Source organism: Triturus cristatus, chromosome 5_1, assembly GCF_964204655.1.
Source record: "Triturus cristatus chromosome 5_1, aTriCri1.1, whole genome shotgun sequence".
NCBI classification, from domain to species: Eukaryota; Metazoa; Chordata; class Amphibia; order Caudata; family Salamandridae; genus Triturus; species Triturus cristatus.
The window spans coordinates 855,228,189-855,242,615 of NC_140587.1; positions in this window are offsets into that span (position 1 = coordinate 855,228,189).

The window sequence follows — 14,427 nt, forward strand, 5'->3', positions numbered from 1 at the left end:
GAAAAACATATCGAAAACAGCTGGTTTAGAAAAGAATCTTTATGTATGTATGAACTGTCGAGTAATTTTAAGACGTAATTTGAATGTAGAAAAAGGTTCAGTGAATGGAGCTATGGGTAAAGTTGTGGGTTTTGTTAATTACCAGAAAAAAGATGGAATTCAATTTTTAAAAATAAAATGTGATCAGATTGAAGAGGTTAAAGACACTAGTCGTTGTTCAGTTTGTTTTTTGCTTGTGAAAGACTTATATGTACGTAGGAAGCAGTTTCCGTTTTCTCTAGCATATGCTGTAACTATTCACAAATCTCAAGGATTAACTGTAGATAGTGGTTTTGTAAACATTGGATCTAGTGTGTTTAAAGAAGGTATGGCATATGTTGCTGGTCACGAGTGAAAAAATTATCTGGTTTATTCATGATAGACTTTGATGACTCAAAAGTTAGTGCTGATGCAAATTGTGTAAAGGAGTATAATAGATTAAGAAGAAGCTATGCTCCTCATTTAGGTCAGTATCCTGTGTTTGAAAAATGTGTTGTTTGTCGGAAAAGGAGAATTGAGAATATCTGTAATGAGGATGTACAGAAGAGATAACAAAAAGAGAGTGATGTGATTGCAAGCAAAAAGAAAAAGGACAATGTTGAAGAGGTTGTTGGTTATCATTTTGAAAATAGCTCTGGTGTCAACTGCTACGCTAATGTAGTGCTGAATGTTGTATTTTATCTTGAAAGTTTGCAAGAGCAGATAATACTAAATCATGAAAAAAGATTTTGTTCTCTGCTGAGTTTCCTTTATGAGAAGTTGAGTAATGATAAAACTAAAATAGAAAGTGCTTCTGATGTTAGAAATCTTTTAGATGTATGTTCTGGATGTGCACAGTTTACACAAAATGTCCAGCAAGATGCACAGGAATTCTTAATGTATATGCTTATGGTACTGGAAGATGAAGGGGTAGAAATAGAAAATATGTTTGGTCTCTCTTATAAATGGGAACATTGTTGTGAAAACTGTATGAACACATGCAGCACTAATGTTGATTCTGAAAGGTTCATACATTTAACATTACCAGAGAGTAAATCAGTAACTTTTAGTAAATTAGTTAAAGATGTAAATCACAACATGGAATGTTCTCAATGTAAATCAGAAATGTTATCAACATTATTTTTAAAGAAATATCGACAGTATATAATCTTGCTGATGCAACGTTGTAGAGCTGATGGAACAAAATTGGACACTTTAATAAAGAAGTTTGTAGGAAATCAATTATCAATAGCAGGAAAGACTTTTGTTGCAGTTGCAATAATTTTCCATGATGGACCTTCTATAACTTCTGGTCATTACACAGTTTATCTAAAATGTGAAAAAGGCTGGACACTGTGTAATGATTCTCAATTGATTTTCAAGCAACATTTGCCTGCAGAATTACCAAATTCCTACTTAATTTTTCTAAAACCTAAATTTTAGATACAAATTGCAGCATCTGAAGAAACCATTATTTCGATTTTATAGGATTACCATTGGATATTTAATCTAAAAAAGATTTACAAATTACCATTTGGCCTCATGGAAAGGTAAATATTTCTATTAAGGACTTCTTTGACAGATAATATTTTGGTGTATGTGCTTAAGCAACAAGATTTACAGACGTTATTTATTGCAAATAGTTATTGTTCTTAGAAGATATTTTTAATATATATGTTACATTTCTATCAAGGTATGTTTTACTGAGGATAGATTCAGGGCTTTTTTAAACAATCTTTCAGATTGTTTATTTTTTGCCTGCTGTTAAGTGATGAATACAATTGATATCACTATTTTCAGTGAAATTCAATATATTCTGAAAACAGAAAAAAAGGGCAAATTACATTGTTAAATATGAAAATATGTGTACTGTATTCTAAAATGTATTGTTAAATATTACTACTTTTTTTCTTTTTTTTCAGATCTAGAAAGAAAATTTAGGAAATTGAATCCATTTTTCTTGTAATTAAAAAAACCCATTTATTTCTAATTAAGTTATTTTGTTGGTCAGGTAAGTTGAAAATATCTGTATTTCTCACCCCTTCACTTTCATGCTCCCTTTTCTTTACTTCTCCTCACTCCCCTTCCCTCTCTCTTCTTCCTTTACTGCTCTTTCGTAACTCCCTCACTCCTTCTCTACTACTCCCCTAGGTTTACTGCCTCCATCACTATTTTTTCAACCATGTTTGTCTCCCTGTCTCCATATGCCTCAGTCATTCAAACTGCCTTACTCCTTCTCAGTTCCTTGCTCTCTGTCTCTGTTTCTGTCTCTCTCCCTTTGTCTGTCTTACCCTTAATTTCCTTAACATCTCTGTTTCTACCACTCCTACTCTCTCCATCACTCATTTTCCATCTATGTTAATTTTTTAACCTTCTCCGTCATTCTCCTTCCCTCACCTTCCCTAACTGTCACTATCCTTTACTCATAGTCACTCCTATTCTCCTACTTCACTTCCTCCTGTCTGTATCTCACACCCCTTCACCTTTTCACATTCTTTCCTTCACTCTCCTTTGCTCATTGAAATCCTGACTCCCTTTCTCTTACTCCAGTTTCCTAAATCCCTCCATCCCCTCACTCCCCATCTCTCACTTTCCCTTACCCCCTTTTCTAAGCCTCATACCCCTTATCTCACCATCACTCCACTTCTCTTACTTTCAATCCCTTTACCCTGCTGTACTTCATCCGCTTCATCTGTTACTCCCTTTTCCTATCTCCATCCCTTACTCGCCTTTTCTCACTCCCCCTCCATCACTCTCCATTACTCACTGCCATTCCCTTACTCATTCACTCTTCTTGCCTCTATCCTCTACCCTTAGTCCTTTTGTTACAGTCAGTCTTTCACTTCCCTTTCATGACTGATCATACGTTCCTTTTCTCACTCATTCTGTCTGTCCTTTCCTCCTCTTCACTCAGTCATTTCAATCATTTCAATCATTCATGTATACACTACACATTCATTCAATAAAATTACAACACAGTATATTAGGAATATAGCTCTTCTTGGAGAAGTGAAGTGAGCTCTGAAAAGAACTGTTTTTTTGTCTATTTTGTTTTTTAGAGCACCAAAAAAAACTGTTAATGAAAAACTGTTCAACAGGAACAAAAACAATAAACGAAAAAAATTATGGGCTGGAGCATGTGTGCTGCTGTATTTTGTTTTCGATCAAGTTAATACTGCTCTCAGCGTAGCAAAGAACAGCATTGCACACATTACAATGTATGTGCACCTTCTGGAAAAGTGGGCGGATGTCCAGTGACCTAGTACACGGAGAATCTGCGGCCGCAGATGATGTGCTCGGCTGAGCAGGTGGAGGGTTGTCTCTTAGGGCTCTAGTTGACTCTCGAGCATAAGGTACAGGATGCACTGTCTTGAAGTGTCTCAACATTGAATACATACTAAACGAGTATTTCTTGGTGGGATCTCCTCTGGATAACACACTTCCACAAATAGTGCATGTCACCTTCGGGCCATTGACCTTCTTTTGGCCATCTGGAAAGGTGAAGAATTTCCAGATAAAAGAGCCTTTTTGTTTGGTCTGCCTTGGTGGTACCACAAAGGTCTCCTCCTCGCTCCCTGAAGTAGACTGCTGTTCTGCCATTTTCAAGTAAAATTGAACTAGAATAGCTGTTCAGCTCCTTGTCCCAGGAAATAAGAAGAAATAGTGAGGGGAGTGGGTATGGTGTTTGAAGATTCTGGAACAGAAACTACTATGAACCAATGAAAAGTGTTGTTTCGTAATCACATGACTTGCTGTGCGCGCACGGTGCGCGCACGGTACTCGCACGTATGCGCGCACGGTGCACGCACGCATCAGAAATGAATTACTTTTAACCCGATTTCTAAAACATGAAAAGGAGGCAGGGAAGACACTCCCTGACCCCCTAGACCTTCTCAGGGGGTCCCTAAAGGACCTCGTAAATAAAAAAAAAACATTTTGTTTAATAAAACAAATTGCCGGTGCGCGAAAAACCCTTAAAAATATATATATATTTTAAACTGTTTATAAGTTTATAGAAGATATTAACTATGCTGTTCAACTTTATCCAAATAAAAAAAAAAAGAGCTGAGCCATTCCATATTACAGGATACAGTCAATCTATAACTATATACATAGGTAGTTTATTGTAAAATAAATATATAAAAAATATAATAATACATACATAAATTAGCATTTTAAAATCCTTACAAATTCACTAAAAAAACCATAGGTTTCACACACAATATAGTTAGAAATTAGCATTTAAAAAACCTTGCAAATTCACTGAAAAAACCATAGGTTTCACACTAAGGGTGGCCGTAGTTCGCGAAGTAGCACTTCGCGAAGCTACGCAAAGTGAAGTTCGCACTACGCGAGCTACGCGTAGCACTTCGCGAACTGCGTAGTAACATGTTTGCACTGTGCAAGATGTTGTTTTCAATGATTGCACAGTGCGGACAAGCAACCGGCACTGTGCAATCATTGAAAATGGCATCTTGCACAGTGCGAGCTGTAGTTTTCTGCTGCTCGAGTAGATTTTTACTCGATCTTCAGCTTTCTCAACGCAAACTGGTAGTTTCTCATCGCGAGCGGTCGCGAGCATACGCGACCACTCGCAATGAGAAACCTGACCTCCTCGCGTTGGGAATCTCGCCGGGAGGTTTATTTTCCATGCTCGCGATCGCCAACTTGCAGTTGCTGATCGCGAACAAGGAAAAAGTCTCGCCGGGATGTCATTTTGCTTGCTCGCGGTCGCCAACTTGACGTTGAGGACCGCGAGCAAGCAAAAAATGACCGCAGCACTACGCAACACTACGCTACGCGTGTTTGCAATGTGCTATGTGCAGTTCGCGTAGTGCGAAGTAGCGCGAACTTCGCAAACTACGCGAGCGTAGCGTAGTGCTTCGCCCAGGCCTATTTCACACACGTTATAGTTAGGAATTAACATTTAAAAAACCTTGCAAATTCACTGAAAAACCATAGGTTTCACACATGTTATAGTTAGCTGGACATTTCACTCGTACAAAACCATTGAAATTCCCCCGTTATAGTTAGTTCAGCTAACTATAACTCGCGCGACCGCAATCCACTGCTGATGACGTCACATATTACATCACTCATGACATGGTCAGTGACATCACTCACGACATCACTGATGACATCTCAAATGACATCCCTGATGACATCTTTGATGACATCATCCAGTGAATATGTGTCTTTCTGCAAATAAATATTTTTTATATATGTATATCTAAAGGTTAATGGAAGAATAAATGGGTAAATAAGTGTCTAAATGGATGTTTTTTTTTGTAACATTAATTGTATAACTGACTTATTAGCAGTATCTTAGTGAATACAAGTATTAGTGAGTAATGTTTAAATATTTAAATATCTGTATCAGTGTCTCACTTTGTGTATAAGTGGCTGCATGGGTTGGTGAGTAGCTACATGAGTGTGTATATGGGTTATTAGTTCGTTTTTAGAGTATCAGTATGAGTGTCTGTATGGTTCAGTGGGGGATGTTACTTAGCGTGTAGATGCATGAATGAGTGACTCACTGTTTGTATGTGTTTTAAAGACAGTATGTGAGCAGGACAGTATGGGTGGATGAGTGTGTGTATGGGTGAGTAAGAGAGTGAATGATTGTCTCAGTAGTGTCTTTATGAGTAAGTCCATATGTTTTAAACTAGTATATGTGAGTATTGATGTATATAAGTGAGGATATATGAGAGTGAGAGATTGGAAGAGTTCCTGTATAAATAAGTATGTGTTTCTATAAGTGATTGTTTAACCCCTTGAGTGCCCCGCCCTTTCCCCACCCTGTGCCAGCCCTTTCATTAGCGGGCGGGGTTCATGACGAGATAGTCTCGTCATGGGCACAGCGCAACCGTGGCCCATGACGAGACCATCTCGTCATGGGCACTCAAGAGGTTAAGAGAGTAAGTATGTGTACGTTTCTGTAGAAGTAAGTGTAGTGGTGTGTGTATAGCTGTATATGCAAGTAAATGGATGTTTATTTGCATGTGTGAGTATGTGTGTGAGTAACTCAATGTATGAGTGTAGGTGTGTAACAGGATGTATAGGTGTATGAGTACATATGATGACTGAGTACATGTATGAGTGACTATATAGAAGTGTTGATGAATGAGTGGATGCGTATGTAGATTTTGGAATTACTGAATAGGTTGTTCTAACTGGTATTGATATCTCTATAGTTTTCAAAACTTGAGTTGGTATTTTTCAATGTGTGTATCAAAGTTTATATTAGGATAAGAGGAGGTCTGCCACTCTTACACAAGGATGATGTCATCAGTGATGTCATCAGTGATGTCATTTGAGATGTCATCAGTGATGTCATGAGTGATGTCACTGACCATGTCATGAGTGATGTAATATGTGACGTCATCAGCAGTGGATTGCGGTCGCGCGAGTTATAGTTAGCTGAACTAACTATAACGGGGGAATTTCAATGGTTTTGTACGAGTGAAATGTCCAGCTAACTATAACATGTGTGAAACCTATGGTTTTTTCAGTGAATATATATATATATACACATACACACTACAACACCCGTCTTGTAGAGCAACCTTTTTTGGGTACCGTATCTCACTTGTATCACTAACACCATAATGGCAGGAGGGTATATACCTAAGCCATGGAAGGGGGCAGATATTATCCCTATCCAAAAGAAAAGCCACAAAACTGGATCCAGTGAACTACCGGCCTATTAGCTTAATTGATTTGACTAAAAAAAAATTCAGTAGGGCAATCTTGGATCAGTTGCTTTCATTGCATGAAGAAAACAAGGTCTTGACCCAATTCCAGGCAGGAGTTCCTCCTAAACCCAGAATAGTCAACCAGGTCTTTTATTTTCGACCTTTGAGGTGGAAATAGTGGCACCTGGGTAGGGGTAACCTCTATGCTGCTTTTTTAGATCTCAAAGAGACATTTGGCACGGTCCCGAGAGATAGACTGTGGTGCACACATAGAGACCTTGGGCTACCTAATCCCCTTCTCTCAATATTTGTGCAGCTTCATATTTCCCTGAGGTCTACATCTTAATTTGGGGTTGTCATGGGTGTGCAGCAAGGCTGTGTTCTTTCCCTACACTGTTCCTTTTATTTCTTTATTAATAAGTGTATAGATTATCTAATAACCTGAGACTCCCCAGTTCTTGGAGGAATTAAAATACCAGCACTGATGTTTGCAGATGACACGCTGTTGATTTCCAAGACATCTAAAGGTCTAGAGACTCTCCTGCAAAAATTTAGTTTATTTTGTTTGACCCATTGCCTTAAGATAAATGAAAGTAAAATTAACATTATGGCTATTCATAGAAGGAGAACAGCTCAAAAGAGTTTATGAGTTTGATTACCTCGTTATCCGACTGTCTAATGCCAATTCTTAGATAAATCAAGTCAATAAAAGCACTTTAATAGTGAAACACTGAGCATCAGCTTTAATAAAATTTGCTAATAAATCATTCCTTCACACAATTTCACCTATACTTGAGGTTTGGAGGGCTCAAGCTGTGGCCACTTTTGCCTATGGTGCAGAATTGTGGGGCACTGTATTTTAGATACCCTAGAAGTGGCATCCATGTCATGAGTGATGTAAAATGTGATGTCATCAGCAGTGCATTGCGGGGGTGAGAGTTACAGTTAGCTCAGCTAACTATAACAGCTGAATTTCTCTTGGTTTGTAAGAGTGAAATGTCAGACAAACTATAACGTCGCTGAAAGGGCTGTTTTTTTCAGTGAATTTCAAAGGTTTTTAAATGCTAATTCCGAACTATAACATCCCTGAAACCTATGTTTTTTTCAGTGAAATTCTAAGATTTTTTAAATGCTAATTTCTAACTATAACGTAGTAGTTGCATTTGCAGAGTGGAGCAGAAAGGGGCTGGCCCTCAGACCGCTGAGTAGGACTTACGGGAGGTACCAGAAGGGCTTCTTGACCCCCCAAAGTCCCAGAGGAGCGAAGTGGACTTCATCCCCCAACCCTTAGTGTGCCAGGAGGTGCGTTTGCAGAGTGATGGAGAAAGGAGGGCGTGGTCTCCAAAGACCTCCTAGCAATCCCACTGTGTGGGACTTACTGGAGGTAACAGGAGGGGTAGTTGGCCAGCAAGGACAACCTTGGGGGCCAACTAACCCTGCTATTACCTCCAGTAAGTCCCAAACAGCAGCATTGATAAGTTCTCAAAGCAGGCCACGCCCCCTTTGCCCACCAGTCTGCAAATGCACTCTCTGGCACACTCTTGGATGGGGATTAAAGTCCCCTTTGCTGCTGGGGGTCTTTAGAGGCCGACTAGCCTACCTGATACCTCCAGTAAGCCCCACATAGTGGGACTGATGAGATGTGGACAAAGGCCACGCCCCCTTTCTCCACCACTCTGCAAATGCACCACATGGCGCACTCTTGGTTGGTGGATAATGTCCCCTACCTCCTGAGGGTCCCTGGGAGCCAACTATACCTTCTATGATCTCTAGTAAGCCCCACAACCCCTTTTTACACCCCTCTGCAAACGTGCCTCCTGGTGCACTGCTGCTCGGGGATGAAGTCCACTTTAGTCTTGTGGTTCTCAGGACAGAAGAGGACCACATCGCACCTCCAGCAATGCGCCAAGAGTCACGTTTGCAGAGTGGTGTATAAAGGGGCGTGGCCTCGGACCACCTCGCAGCAATCCCACTGTGTGGGGCTGATTGGAGGAACCTGGTGGGCTAGTTGGCCCCTAGGGACCCTTAAGATTCTAGGGGACCTAATCCCTCAACCCAGAACGCGACAGGAGGCGCATTTGCAGAGTGATGCAGGGAGGGGTCGGGGCCTCCGGCGAGATGCCGGCTTCTCTTTTAATTTTTTTGTTAGAAGGGGTGCAGTATGACCTCCATCACTTGATATTTTGTGGGCCCTGGGGACCCCATCCCTCAGGTCCTGAGACATTTTATATATTTATTTATTTCAAAACAGGAAGAGGGGCGCGCAGCTCCCCTCTCGAGGCCGATTTTGGCCCAGGACCCCATCCTCCGGGGCATGGCCACATATGTTTTTTTTATGTACTAATAAAGGAGGGGTCCGCAAGGGCTCCCCTCCTGATGCCATTATTAGCTCCAGGGACCCCATCCACCGGGGCATTGACTCTTTAAAAAATCATAAATACTACAGTAGGGGGGCTGCGTTGACCCTCTTCCCTGGGCCTCTTTTGGCCCCAGGGACCCCATCCCCGGGGTCTGGCCTCAACGTTGCGGACCGTGGTGGGAGCCCCAATGCCCTGCGGTCCCTGCTGGCTCCCTGCCTCCTGCAGGAGGTGGCACTGCTTTTGGACAAAATGAGCTGCTGACATGCAGCTCCCTTTGCCCAAAAGCAATTCTGCTTTGCTTCATGGAAGCGAGAGCAGGTTTCCAGCTCTTGCTTCGATCAAGCGAAGCAGAAGTTTGCAAAGGCACACAGCTATTTAAAAATTAATTAAATGTATTCCACTAATGACCTGTGTCAACTGGGACTGGTGGGTACCCAGGGTTGCAGGCAATGGCTATTCCTGTAATTGATCTTTTTACATAATATAGGGACTGGTGCCCGTGCTTAAAAAGGGCTACTGAAAATAATCAAACAACAAAAAACATATATTTCTTTTACTCTGTAGTCCAAAGCTGAAGAAACTCTCAATAGCAAAAGTGTAAGAAAATCTTATCTGTGGATGTACCACCCAGTAGTGCCTCCAAAGAAAACACATGTTGGCTGTGCCTCACAAAAATATTTTCTTATAACAAGCACAAAAGACTCCAAATAAAACTTGGAGAAACAATGAGTTTTCAACGTCATTCTTACTAGTTCTAGGAGTGACTCTAAAAATTGAATATGGATATGACTGAACCTTTATAAATACCAATACTCGTCCAGGTACCTCCTCTACTACTAAATCAATGGGTAAGGGACTTCCCATTTTCAAGGACAAGTGACACCAGATTTTTCCTCATTTGCAAACAGGGGACAAACAACTATATCTATTACCCCTCTCAGCCTTCTGTCAAAAAAAGGGTAGGAAACCTGTGTAGGTATCACTGACAGAGCAGAGTGGGTCCCTTCCTTTCCTTCTGTAACAAAAACAAAAATAACTGTGAGAGAAAAACAATAATAATTGTGAGATAAAATCAAACTGACAAACACCGGGAATGAAATAAATGTATTAATACATCCCTAGAAGCTACAATGGACATGACGAACAGGAAAAAAGAGACAAGTACCGGTCTAATTTTCATGTTCAATCTATGATATTTTTTGAATCTTTCTTCCTGAGCTCAAGAATCCTGTCTCCTCCTCTAGAGGTATTTTGTATTTGCTTGATGGCAAAATACGTGAGTTGAGAGCTGTCCGAAAAATAATTACTAAGAAAATGACAGGCCACTGGGTAATGCGGATCTTTGTCTGTAACGGCCCTCATATGTTTCAGTACTCTCTTTTTGACCATCTGTGTTGTGCTACCAACATACCTCAGTTTGCAAGGGACCTCTAGGACATAAATTACATAAGACGTACTGCACGTAAGCTATTTGAGATATATTCTTTGGTGCAGATTTACAAGCCCCTTGCGTGACTTTTGCGCTGCAGTTGAGGAACATTTTTGACGCAACAGTGGCGCAAACAATGCGGCCTATTTACAACGTGACGCATCTAGGGAGATGCGTCATGTTGTAAAGCCCTGCGTCACATTATACCTGTGTCAGGTATAATGTATGCAGGGTGGGCGTTCCCAGGCAGGAAGGCCTCGTGAAAGTGACTCGGTGAAATCTACAAGATTTCACTGCGCTACTTTTAGGACATCACTGCGTCAAAACCTTACGCCTGCTTCAAGCAGGCATAAGTAGTGACGCAGTGTAGTGGGAATAGGCCTCAACACGCATTGCTGGAGTTGTGTCGTGCTTGCGACACGACTCCAGCAATGAGTGACTTTTCCGCCAACAGTTGCTTCAGAATTTCTGACGAATCTGTCAATCCTTGCACCATAGTGCGTCGTATTGTAAATACGGCGCATCTATGGTGGTGCAAGGGTTTCTAAGCGTGGCGCAGGGAAAGTGACGCATCTGTACAGATGCGTCATTTTCTTGTAAATCTGCCCCTTTGTGCTCTTAAGCCACACAGTGGTATATTTCTTCCACATATAGCTATTTCTGCATGCCTTACGATGACCACATAGGAAAAACCCTGTAGGATTTGTTTCTTAGCTGTTGTGGGCAATGTGAAATCACTGTGGACTAACAGACCTCTAATGCTGTATCCTCTCCTGTATGTTATCTTAGGTCTGTCTTGTATCAAGTGCCCAATGGCGGAATAACTTGTTAATATGTCCCAGATCTTGGTAAGGATAAAATCAAACTGACAACTTGTTGGAAGAGTGGGCAAAGAATTCAACAACCAGCTCAAGATGTATGTTGGAGATTTTGTTTAAATATGCCTGGATCGAGAGAGATACATTACTCATGGAAATCAGAACAATCAAAGAAGATCTAGAAAAAAGTTTGGCCCAGGAGGAGTTGAACAAAGCATTAGAGGCAATGAAGAGTCACCTCAAATATCATGAAGAAGACATTAAGACAAGGAAACAATTGAAACAGTGAGAACTATGAGAGTGGTAGGATCATGACATTTTTTAGAAGATCCGACTATGTGTTTATATCTCAACCTCATTTACAGAGTTACAAGCAAAGTTACGCCGAATCTGAGAATACTACAATCAGTGACTGTGAGTTGGACACTTCTGTCGCATCAGGCAGTTATGTGTCGGGGAGTGAATCTGGGGGTAAACCAGCCACTTTTTAGATAAATACCAGCTTCTACGTCGGGTCTCCAAACAACGAAGGGAACCCCATCACCGAAAACCAAGGGCCAGAAATGACGGGGCAGGGGAAGAGGATGAGGAGGATTCAGAAGAGGAGAAAAATACTCAAACAGAGGTGGGAAAAGAGGCAGAGGAAAGGGGCGCATGTGAACCAGCACCAGAAGCTCCAAGGAAACAGCATGATGGATAAAGACACAGGGCCCGAGTCACAAAAGTAATCTGAGACAAAATCCTAACTTTACGACTTTAGGTATTCACAAAAGGCATTTAGTAGTAGTAAAGTTAGGATTCCTACCTTTACTGCTACATACTGAGAAAAATCCTAATTTTACGACTTTGGGTATTCACAAAAGACATTTAGTAGTAGTAAAGTTAGGATTCCTAACTTTACTACGACTAAACTGAGAAAAATCATAACTTTACAAATTTGGGTATTCACAAAAGGCATTTAGTTGTACAATCAGCCTCCTAAAATAATTTAATATGGACATGGAAGAACGTAGCTTAGAAGACGACATTCAAAGAGTTCATTGCGACCCATTTTTAAGCAGACCAGGGAAGGAAAAACACGAGAAGGATCTTGGTGAATTTTAAGTCATACTCTTTAAAGGAGAAAAATCTGGGGCCCTCAAAGCAAGAACATACAAGAAAGGAGGTTGGTCTTTCCATATCAGATCGGACATCTCCCGCACCATGCAAGACAGACAGTGGGAGTTAGGGAAGTTTATTCAAGGGTTGAGTGGGTTGAGGGCTACTGCCAACCTCTGGTTTCCTGCCTCCCAGCGATGTGGAATAACAAAATGCATAATATTAGAGTCCCCAACAAAGTTAGTACTTTGATAGAACAGATTAAAGCACACCAAAAATAATTTTACTGCCATTGTCGTGATGTAGCGAGAGAGCTAATTTTAGGTAGTCACCAGAATAGCTCTAGTTCTCTGAGAGGGTTCCCCGGGGTGGGATTGGTGGGTCACTTGCAAAATGAAAATATTTAAAATGAACACAATTTGTTTCTTCACTCGGTGGGGGAGCATGTGGGTAAAAAATGTCCTCGGTAGTTAATATGGCACAAGTGGATCAATTAGATGTTGTAGGCTCCCAGGCATGTCTATAAAACTCAGGCTACTCTGAACCTGTCTACTCTATTTATGGCGAGTTCAGATAGACATAGACACTTGAAAATCTTACTCTGGAATATCAACAGCGTCAAGGTTGTTCGGAGAAGAAAGAAAATCTTGGAGCCCCAGGGACTCTAAGATAGTGAAGGATTCTTTAACCCCTTCGCTGCGGCGGAAATTCCGCCGCAGCGCTGGAGGGTGCGGGGGGGCGGCGCAGTGGCGCGGTGCTCATGACGGAGTGGTTCCGTCATGACTCCGCCCACAGCGCTAATCGCCCACACAGGCGGGGAATTAGCGCCGCGTGGGCGGCGCGGCCGCCAACGGCCGCAGCCTGACCGAGCCACTCCGTCATGAGCACACGGCAACCGTGGCTCATGACGGCGTGGTTCCGTCATGAGCACGGAAGGAGTTAAACAGGAGTCCCACTTGCTTAAAGAGGAATGGGCTGAGATACTCAAAGGACAAAAGTGTTAAGTGAAGGGGGCTGCGCTCCTTTTAAAAAAATCTATTCAAGCCACATTAGGGGATTTTGTGGTGACCCTTTTGGCACATGGGCAATAGCTAAGTCAGAGTTTATGGTGCCTGGCTGAATTTTGTGAGATACTACAGCCCTAACTTAGATGACCCTGCCCCTCTTCCTGCCTTACTCTTCCACCTAGTCAATATCAATGGGCCTATCATACTGGGAGGAGACATTAACATGGTTATAGATCCAGCCCAGGATACAACATCCAAGATGGCAGTGACCGCGACTCCTAATATGAGAATTTTCCTGAAACAGTTGATGGTGGATATTAGTCTCATGGATATTTGGAGACTTATGGGATGCAGGGAAGGGGCGGCAGGGGAAAACTTTACTTTCTACAATAAAAAATATGACCATCGATTTAGGATAGACTTCTTTATTGTAGACTCGATCACAAGCAAGAATATCATCAGAGTCACCCACATCCCAGAACATTTAACTGATCACTCTGCAGTTATCTTACAGATTATTCTCAGGAATAGGCCCTCCCCCCGGACATTGACACTAAACGGCACTTACTTTTGGATTCACAGGTAGTGGAGAAATTGAAAGCCACGACTAATTACTTTTTCCTCTTAAACCAACATTCAGCTCCCTTGCACATTGTATGGGGCACCTATATGGCTTTCTTAAGAGGAATTTTAACCAGTCTAACTGTTGTGCATAACAGAAAAGTCAGGGAAGACATTAATAAACTTGAAGACTCAGTATACACCCTTCAGCGAGTCCTGGAAAAGGTTCCCAATGGTCCACCTGCATTACAAATCGAGCAAAAGTTGCAACTATCAAGGTCTGCGCTTCTAAGACTACCTGGAAGTAATAGATAGGAGGAATTGAGAAGCTAGTAGGTTGTCTCACCATGAATATGGGGAGGGCTCTGGCAAATTGCTTGCCTGGAAGACTAAAGCTAATCAGACAAGGAACTTGATTAAAGACCTCAGATTTCAAAATTC